The sequence below is a fragment of the Balaenoptera physalus genome, assembly GCF_965194825.1.
Source record: "Balaenoptera physalus genome assembly, chromosome: 1".
Lineage (NCBI taxonomy): Eukaryota > Metazoa > Chordata > Mammalia > Artiodactyla > Balaenopteridae > Balaenoptera > Balaenoptera physalus.
The window spans coordinates 48,667,574-48,678,302 of NC_138882.1; the positions used below are offsets into that span (position 1 = coordinate 48,667,574).

The 10,729-nt window shown below is 40.6% G+C and overlaps 1 protein-coding gene across 2 annotated transcripts in view; it reads left to right on the top strand.

The window, feature by feature from the left end:
* The window catches only part of RGS8 (regulator of G protein signaling 8), a 132,413-nt gene that overhangs the window by 23,492 nt on the left and 98,192 nt on the right, over nt 1–10,729 (top strand). The window contains exon 3 of one of the 2 annotated variants that reach the window (XM_082473649.1): nt 9,045–9,128. The gene's annotated coding sequence lies outside the window, so the exon portion shown is untranslated. Of the gene's footprint in view, nt 1–1,208; nt 9,129–10,729 lie in introns of those variants that run through there. The other variant, XM_082473646.1, reaches the window with a different exon arrangement.

Here is a 10,729-nt window from a genome sequence, read left to right on the forward strand (position 1 = left end):
TGCTCCAGGAAAGCATATTAGAATGCACATGAGTAAGAGTGGCATTATTATAGTAATGACATTGAATCGGAGCTAATTATGAAGGTGATAAATCCTTTGCACTTTTTCATCTAAGAAGATAGTGGGTATAAATCTCTGGACACAAATAAAGCTATTCAAGAAATATGACATTTCTTTTGTTTCCATAAATCAACTTAATTTTGACTCTGGACACCCAGCCTCTTGGATTGACAGAAAATTTCATTCTGGGCTAACCTCTCTCACTTCCCATGAGTGTGTCAAGGTTCTGAGGTCTTATGCAGGGCCAACAAATTGCATTGGACAGTTCTCTATACTGGTTCCACTGAGACAACTGCTGTCTTGAACCCACAGGATCCCTTTGGCTCTTGGGACCCTGAAACCCATGAGGCATCTGGGAGCCTTGTGTGAGAACATGGCCTCCCAGCTTCCCCCAGGCTTCACATGGCCTTTTTCTCCAAGGTCCTTAGATCTGTCTCTCTTCCCCCTAACCCAGGGCTGTTTCTTTTTTCTTTTTCTTTATTTAGGCCCTGACGTGTGGCGTGTGGGATCTTAGTTCCCTGACCAGGGATCAAACCTACGCCCCCTGCATTGGAAGTGCAGAGTCTTAACCACTGGACCACCAGGGAAGCCCCTGTTTCTTTTTCTTGGAGGGAAATCCCCTCCCCAGTTTCCCTCTGAGACTTTTATTCTTTCATCAAACTCTATTCTCCTCAATGGGTTTTGCTCTTTGGGAAGAAAGAAAAGCTGGGAAGTTAAATATCTTTTCTGTTTTCTATCTTGCTGCTAACCTGTTGTAAGGCAAGTAAGCGAGAATCTGCTTGAATTAGAGGGGGAAAATAGTAATTCCAAGAATAATGGAATTATTGGTCATTAGAGTGGAACTTACCACTCTAATGGTAAATTTACCATTCTAAGATAACTGGAAACAGTTATCTTTCACTTCTTTTTCTCCTTCTCCTCCTCTCCCTCTCCTCTTTCTTCTCTACAAAATGTAAATAAGTTTGTTTTCAATTATGAAAGATGCCATTGAGCAAATTAAGAGTAAAGATAACTACAGTTTGGCGTATGTTTTTCAGACCTTTTTTAAAAAAATTAATTAATTAATTAATTGGCTGCGTTGGGTCTTCGTTGCTCTGCGTGGGCTTTCTCTAGTTGTGGTGAGCGGGGGCTACTCTCTGTTGCGGTGCGTGGGCTTCTCATTGTTGTGGCTTCTCTTGTTGCGGAGCACGGGCTCTAGGCACGTAGGCTTCAGTAGTTGTGGCATGTGGGCTCAGTAGTTGTGGCTTGTGGGCTCTAGAGCGCAGGCTCAGTAGTTGTGGTGCACGGGCTTAGTTGCTCCTCGGCATGTGGGATCTTCCCGGACCAGGGCTCGAACCCGTGTCTCCTAAATTGGCAGGCGGATTCTTAACCACTGCACCAGCACGGAAGCCCAGACTTTTTTTTTTTTTTTTTTTTTTTACACTATGCATACATTCAACAATATTTAAGAGATATTTATTGAGTGCTTACTATGCCTTGTAAGCTTGGATAAGGAGGTTGGATTTTATATGAAGTATCAACCCATTGGAGAGTTTGAAGGGCAGTCACCTAGTCTATAATAGTTTTAAAGATCACACTGGCTGTCCCATGAAGGGTGGATTTTGAGGACAAGAGACTATTATAGAGTCCAGATAAGAGATGATAGTGCCTGGGGTAGGGTTGGAGTCATGGAGGTGGAGAAATGAGTGGAGATTCTGGATCTGGTTGGGAGGGTGAGTGGGCAGGACCAGCTGGGGACTGGATATGGAGGGAAAGGGCAGTGAAGAATTGAAGATGTTATCTAGGTTTGGGGCTTGAGCAGCTGTGTGAGTGGTGCCATCTACAAAGATGGGAAAGACTAGGGGAGGGTGATGTCTTTCATTTCCTAAAACTCTCCTCTAGAAGAGTGCTTCCTAACTTTCAGGACTGCCTAGAGTCTTGAGCAATAAATCTAGGGGTTGAATCCTGACCAGGGGAGACATAGAATAACCCAATGGGCTGCAGGAAGAACATTCAAAACTTCTATTTAAACTTTTCTTCTCATCCTTTTTAATGTACATTTCTGTGTATGCTTTACAATATACATATTAGTACAGTGCTTTATACATATATACACATATGTATACCATTTATAAATAAATAAGAGTGACTGAATAAAGGAAAGAATAAACAGAGTTATGGCAGACAGTTAGCTGTTCACCAAAATCTGTCCTTTCTTCCAGAATATACAGAAGCTGGGAAGCTGCTGCCCAGCCAGAGGCAACTTGCCCAAACCCCTTGTAAGTAGCTGTTCCCAGTTCTCCCCAACGGGAGGTAAGTTGAAGGGATATATATCAGTTATGGACCAAGGATTCTGAGAAGCAGGCATGCCTCCTTTGCACTCTTTCCCCTTCTGCTGGCTTAGATGCAGAAAATGGCCAGGTCCTGGGGATGTTGGAAGACTAGATGGAAGGAACCTGCATCCCAGAAACATTGCTGGGAGGGTGGCCACTCACTTACAAAGAACATCCACCTCAGGCTATTATCAAACGAAGAAAAAAACTTTTGTGTATTTGAGGCATTGTACATATTTGGGTCTCTTTGTTATTACAGCCTAGCATACAGGGAGCATGCTTAACATTTGGTGGGGGGGGTGCCTGTGAAAAATATTGGGAGGCCACTAGTTTTTTTTCTTTGTTTGTTTGTTTTTATTTATTTAATTTATTTATTTTGGCTGTGTTGGGTCTTCGTTGCTGAGCTTGGGCTTTCTCTAATTGCGGCAAGCGGGGGCTACTCTTCATTGCAGTGCGCGGGCTTCTCATTGCGGTGGCTTCTCTTGCTGCAGAGCACGGGCTCTAGGTGCGTGGGCTTCAGTAGTTGCAGCCTGTGGGCTCAGTAGTTGTGGCTCATGGGCTTAGTTGCTCCGCGGCGTGTGGGATCTTCCTGGACCAGGGATCGAACCCGTGTTCCCTGCACTGACAGGCGGATTCTCAACCACTGCGCCACCAGGGAAACCCCGAGGCCACTAGTTTAAGGACTTGCTAAATGCAAATGAAATAGGGTTGTTTTGTCCTGTCAGACACGGGGTACAGCAGCTCACCATTTCTAAGCCATCCCCTCGCATAATCAAAAGCTGTAATTATCACGGAATGATGGTTAAGTCAGCTGAGTTTTATTTTTGAAGAACTGAAAGTAGTTTTTGAAGAACTGAAATTTTTAGGAAGACTCACAAACTCAGGTTGCCATTAATGATAAAAAGCGACTAGCCTTATTGGTAATCCAAGGGTCATGTTAGAAAATGTGGAAATACTCAATGAACATTATTAGAAGAAATCAGTGAAATTCAGCAAGATGGAACATTTGTTTGGCACAGATTTTGCTGACATTTGCAAATACTTTCATGTCCTCAGATTTTAGCTTAAATTGTCTTCTTTCAAGGTCCATGGACTTTTAAGACCCACGTGTTTTCCACTTACCTTTGCAAATGAAATAAGAGTTCTCTGCATTCCTTCCAGAATCTACAGTTGTCAGTGGGATTTAGTCATAGCTTTCCCCTTTCCTGGGGCTTCTTAGATGGTGAGACTCAGAATGCCTTCCTCAGAGCATTTAGCACAGAGGAGGAATAGAAGGTGGCATCCAGGCAATATTCCTGAAAGCTGAGATCCACAGATAGTGGTTAAAGTCAGCGTGCAGTTATATTGGCTGAGAATGTCACGCCAGCTGCTTCTAAATCCCACAAGATGATGGATGTCTTACTGCTATCCCTACTGCTCCCCAGAATTTATCAGCACAAAAGAAAAATGGGGAAATGTTAGAACTCGCAGAGAGAATTCCGAAATTCTTTTTCCAGCAGTGAGCAATGAAGGCTTGGGTGTCAGTTATGAATGAATCACCGGGCATTTGTGTGGCGGCAGGAAGGAGTATCGAAACCTTGGTATTGTAATCAAGAGCAGCAGAAACACCTGGACAAGTGAGGGGCCAGTGAGGTGGTCAGAGGGCTCGCAGGGCAGAGCATTGTCATTCTCACCTGTGAATTTTAGCCAGTTGCCATTGAGGGAAAACGCACTGTTAATATTAGGGACACAAAATCCTACGGCCCTCTCACTGTGGAGGAATAAATGGTTCTAGGGCATGGAAATCCTGCATGGAGTCAGGAGTGAGTTGCCGAAGTTCTGGTGCGGTGGAACTGGTCAAGGGCTGTGTGGGTGGGAATCCAGGGGCAGGTAAAGATGGGTTTGAATCAATCATCTTGGGTTTGGACGCTAGTTTCCTTCCTTTCCCCTTCCTTCTCCTTTCTCCTAGTAAGGGAGCTAAGAATAAAAATGCTGGAACCTGCTGTTTTATTTTTCACTCAAGAAACTGATTAATGAGGGCTGCTGGGTTTAATCAATGGTTGTCTATTTCAGCTTAGAAAACACTATTTTGGGGAGTGGAAAAAATACTGGCAGTCATTCACCTTACGGAGAGCTGCATTATGTGGCAAATGGTTAAAGAAATAGACCTTGGAGAAGCCTGGGCTGAGATACTTGTTCCTCCAGCTGGTTAAGATATTCAATAGCTGTGTGACCTTGAGTGGTTCCCTCACTTCACCTGAGCCTGAGTCCCTTCACCCAGGAAATGGTGTTAATAATATTACTCGTCTCTTAAATTTGTTCTGAAAATTGAGCGAGTGCCTGATATGTTGGATAAATGTTAACTCCCTTCATTATCTACCTATCCTCCGTTCATCTTTTCAGAAGTAAGACAGAGGCTGCATTTGTTTATGGGCGCTTGGGTTTTGAGCCCCCGCTCCTGGTTAAATTTCCTGCTGAGTGTTTCCTGAATCCCTGCTCATCATGATGGAATCTGGAGAGTTAACATCACCCCTATTCATTTCTGTCTGGAGCCCTCCCCTCTCTTTCTTGCCTTAGGAAGTGAAAAATGAACAGATAACGAAGGAAAGTTTGCTTTAATTTCCTGAAGAAAAGCTGTAGAATAATAATTTGAGTACTTACTAGTTGTTGAGCCTGGTCAACGTTGGGCACCCTTGCATAGTTTGTGCAGACACGGTTTCGTCGTACTTCACTTGTAATTCAGTGAGAATCCAATCAAATGGGAAGTCATGTGAAAGTATGCTGTAAACTGTAAAGTCCTGTATAATATCAGGTGTTATTGTCCTACATAGTGGCTTACATGTAATAGGTACTTTTAATATTTTGCCAAATTTGTTTTTATCATTGTCTCTCTCTCTATATATCTTTATCTTTCTCTATCTCTGTATATATATTTCATATATATATTATTTATATAGCATATCTTCTTATATTTATGTATTACGTATATTTATATTTTTTCTAAACCTCTTGGCAACCTTTCAGAAACCATGTCCCTTTGTCCCTAAATACTTCAGCATATATTTTCTAAGAAGAATATTCACTCAGGATATTTAACAATGAATACTATCATCTAATTACAGGTCTCACATTTTGCAAGTTGTTTCCATAATTTTTTATATAATTTTTTTCACAGTGATGCTTTTTTATCTGGTCCAGAATCTAATACAGAATCATACATCTGGAATGGTGTTCTGGCCTTTTTTTGATTTTCATGACATTGACATTTTTGAAGAATTTAGGCCAGTTATTTTTTAGAGGTCTTTCAAACTGGGTTTTGTCTGATGCTCCCTCATGGCTAGAGTCAGATTACGCAGTTTTGGCAGGAATATTAAATAAGTGGTTAATGTTTCTTGAGCTAAATAGAAGACACGATCTGACATAGATTCTCATAGTGTGAATAGTGTGAATTGTCAATCACTGGATGGTGTGAAGATTACCGGACAGGGAGTCAGCCCAGTGTAGAATCCAAAACCCAGTGTGGAAGCCAAGTTCTGCTATTAACCAGGTGATATTGAGTTACAATAATAAAAATGATGATGGTGGTAACAGTCATAATAACAACTTTACTTAGCAGTATACAAAGTGATGTATTTTGACCTATGGATGAGGAAACTGAGGCTTGGGAAGATTAAGTTCCTTGCCCCAGGTCACACAGGTAGAGAAGGGCAGAGGCAGGGGTCAAACCCAAGTCTCAAAACTAGACTCTAAATCGTATGCTTCTAAACCGACGTGCTGGCGCAGAAGTCACATTGCTTGTTGGGAACTCATCTCTAAAAGGAGAAGAGTGAATTAAACAGAATGCATAAGATGGTGCTTTCCAGCCTTGTGGATTTCAAGAACAATAAAAATAGTTTTAAATATTGGGGAACAGACACAGGGCTTTACAATACTTTATTCTACCAAATAAGAATATTAAAATATAAAACAAAGTGTTATCTAATATCAGTACTGATTGATAAAAAGGACATTTTAATATAAAAATATAGAAAAGCCATAATTTGAGAACAAAGAACATTCTTTGAAATTGGATATGTTAGTTTTGTAACATACTCAGTACCTTGTCGTTAATTTTCCCAGTTCACTGGGACCTTGTGAAAGCTCTGCCCAGAATAGCCGCATCTGTGGCTGGAATTTGGGGAGTACTGTATGATGCTGTCTTCTTGCTCTGTCTTCCAGTGGCTTTATTCTATTTGGTCAGGAGAGTGAACAGTGCACAGTGAGATGGAGCAGGGCTGGAGTAGGGCAGGGAGATACAGCATTCGGGAGTGTGGATGTTGTCAGCCCCTGGGATTTATGGGTTGCCTTTGATTCTCCTTCCTCCTTACTCCAAAGCTCCTTGTTCACTACTCCCTGCCCTTAGCCCTCACTTTCAAGAAATAAGAAAGTTGGCAGGAGACCAAATATAACGTTACCATTTGGGTAGCGTAGGAACAGAATATCACCTGTCTCATGTCTGAGGGCTCAGGATGGAAGGTCTAGAAGGAAGCTTCTGTCAGTTAAGTTAGACACTTATCCTGGCACAGAGTGCATTTATTTTATATTTTATTTTTTCATTCTATTATATGTTTTTTATTAATATATTAAATAACCAAAGCTTGAAGTGGGTCTAATGACTCCTATAATGTCAAAGTAGTAGTGATGACTGTAAACAACATTTTGCAACATTATATCAACTGTAATGTGGTATTAAAATAGCTTTGTCATAGGTGACAAAGTAATAGGCGCTGCTGTTACTACCTTCTAAGTATGACACCTACAATCATAATCTAAGGAAAGGCTAACTTTCAGTTAAAGGTGAGTGAAAATCAAGATGCAATTTTTTTTCCATTTCAAGTTCATGGATTCCCTGAATTCTATCCATGGATCCCTTGGTGGGAAGAATCTGTGGACCCCAGATTAAAACCCCTGGTTTAAAGTCTATACTCCCTGCTCACTTCCTCATCTTCCATTCATCTCTCAAGTTTATGATTCCTCAGATATCTGTTGAGTGCCGACTGTGTATAGGGTAAGCAATGTTTTGTAATCTAGCTTTTACTTCCATGGCCCATGGTCCCTCTTCTCACCAAAGTCACAAATGTCCCCTCCAATTCAAAGGATGTTTTTCCATCTTCATTATTACTCCATCTCTGTGCAGCCTCAGAAGCCAAACCATTCCCTCCTTGGAACTTTCTCCTTCCTGGACTTCTGCAATATTCCTCATGTCTGTGACACAGTGGTTTTAACCCTCATAATGGCAGAACTCACACAGGGAGCCTTTTCAAAATGTGGGTCTGGGGCTCTGTTCTCTGGATATTCTGAGAATGTTTGCAGGAGGATCCAGGCTACACAAATAATTCCATTTTGTATCAATGGTTGAGAATCACTTCCTAAGTGATTGATGAGTGCTTAATGTATGTTTTACACCCACAGCTATAAAAATAATCATCATAAACATAGCTATCACCTTAGACACGTATTTTTCTTTCTCCCACTGAGTTTCAAAGCACAGGTCTCAATCTTTTCTTGGCTTCATTTCCCTCTTTAAAAGTGAAAACAAAGCAAAACTCCACCTCCTTCAACAAAGTGATTTATGTATAAATGAGGAAATGTCTGCAAAATGCTTCTGGAATCAAATGTATTTTGTAAAAATAAAAATCATACTTTATTTTGGAAGCAAACTGGGAGAAGGTAGAGATAGATGATAAATTCCAGGGGTGGCTTGTGAAACGCTAATTCATTGACAATGATAAGTAAGCAATGTTAGTCTCTGTGTGAGAATGTGGGACAGGCAGGAAGTGAACTTTTGCTGGTGTGAGGTTTGTAACTAGCAGACCTAGCGCAAGGTCATAGAATTTTAAAGAAATACTGACTCTTAAATTTGGAAGGAACCTTATGGTTCCATTCTTTATCTCATGCTTGAATCCTTGTGAAAACACCCAGTCAGGGCCACATTATCACTTTCATGGGTCCCAGGCGTATTTGCTTTGTAGGCCTTCTGCTTCATAAAAAATATTTAAAATTATATTTTATGATTCCACTGGCATAAAACCGACTATAATCCAGGCTGGATTCATTATTATATATTTATTATTATCACACACATTTTTCTTATGATTTTAAAAGAAATCAAAATTAAAACATTTTTGTGGGCCCCTAAAAGAATCACGGGCCTTTGGTAAGTTCTGTACTTTGGAGAAGTCCGCCCTGCTTCCAGAGAGGGGACTCATTCTTACAAAGCAGCCTATATATTCCGTTTAAGGATGATTTTATTTGATAGAAAGTTCTTTTTTATTTTGAGCTGAAGTTTGCTTTTTTTCGTTAAAGACTTTTATTCTAGTTCTTTTCCCTAGAAATAGTCTCTTCCTTCTTCCTCGTGTCCTGAGTACAAGAGCTTGGCTATTTGAAGTGTGAGCCATAGACCAGGAGCATTGACATCACCTGGAGGCTGATTAGACATGCAGAATCTCAGGTCTCACCCTGTATCTACTGAATCAGAATCTGCATTTTAAAAGCTCTTCGGGTATTCACATTATGGAGAAGCACTATACTGGCAAGAAAAACAATAGCAAATATTTATTGAGTGCTACTCTATGCTGGACACTATTTTAAGTGCTTCATGTGGATTGCCTAATTAATACTTTCAATAACCTTATTTATTTTTCCATTTTACAGATGGGCAAATTGAGGCACAGAGATGAGTGACTTGCTCAAGGTTTATCCAGTAAGGAAGTGATGTGCAGGAATTCAAACCAAGCGGTATGACTCCAGGACCTATAATGCTCTTTTTTTTTCAAATTGAAGTATAGTTGAAGTACAGTAATATTATGTTACAGGTATACAATATAGTGATTCACAATTTTTAAAGGTTATACTTAATTTATAGTTATTATAAAATATTGACAATATTCTCCAAGTTGTACAATATATCCTTGTAGCTTATTTTATACCTAATAGTTACCTCTTATATGCTCATTACCTCCGTGCTAGTTTGCCCATCCTTCTGTGCTTCTTTCGAGAAAAACTTGTTGCTGCCTTGCTCATAGCCCAGATTGCCAGGGCAGGGCAATTTTTTTTAATACCACTTAACCCCACCCTCTTGCTATAGCTGATTGGAGGAGAGATGAATCCCTGATTCATAGCCAGGCAATCTATAACTAGACTATAACTTACCACTTGGGTGGTCTGCTAAAAACCAGTAATTGATAAGCTGGGCTTTGTTAAAATTAAAAAATTCTGCTCTGTGAAGACAATGTCACAAGAATGAGTAGACAAGCCACAGACTGGGAGAAAATATTTGCAAAAGACACATGTGGTACAGGATTGTTTTCCAAAATATACAAAGAACTCTAAAACTGAAGGATAAGAAAACAAACAATTTAATTAAAAAATGGGGGCTTCCCTGGTGGTGCAATGGTTAAGAATCCACCTGCCAGTGCAGGGGACACGGTTCAAGCCCTGGTCCGGGAAGATCCCACATGCCACGGAGCAACTAAGTCTGTGCGCCACAACTACTGAGCCTGCGCTCTAGAGCCCGCGAGCCACAACTACTGAGCCCGTGTGCCATAACTACTGAAGCCCACGAGCCTAGAGCCTGTACTCCGCAACAAGAGAAGCCACTGCAATGAGAAGCCCGCACACCACAACAAAGAGTAGCCCCTGCTCACTGCAACTAGAGAAAGCCCGCACGCAGCAACGAAGACCCAACGCAGCCAAAAATAAATAAATAAAAAAATTTAAAAAAAAAGAGCCAAAGTCATTAACAGATACCTCACCAGAGAAGATATACAGATGGCAAATAAGCATACAAAAAGATGCTTACATCATATATCATCAGAGAAATGTAAATTAAATACATCTATTAGAATCACCAAAATCTGGAACACTGAGAACACAAAATGCTGGTGAGGATGTGGAGCAACAAGAACTCTAATTCACTGCTGGTGGAAATGCCAAATGGTACAGCCACTTTGGGAAACAGTCTGTGGTTTCTTACAAAATTAAATGTACTCTTACCATATGATTCAGAAATCTTGCTCCTTGGTGTTTATCCAGAGGAGTCGAAAACTTATGTCCACCCAAAAATATGCACATGGATGTTTATAGCAGCTTTATTCATAATTGCCAAAACTTGGAAGCAACCAAGATGTCCTTGGGTAGATGAGCGGATAAATTAACCGTGGTTCTTCCGGACAATGGAATATTACTCAGTGCTAAAAAGAAGTGAGTTACCAGGCTATGAAGACATGGAGGAAGCTTAAAATCGTATTATTTAGTAAAAGAAGTCAACTGAAAAAGCTACACACTTGGAATTATATAGTATGACTCCAACTATATGACATTCTGGAAAAGGCAAAACT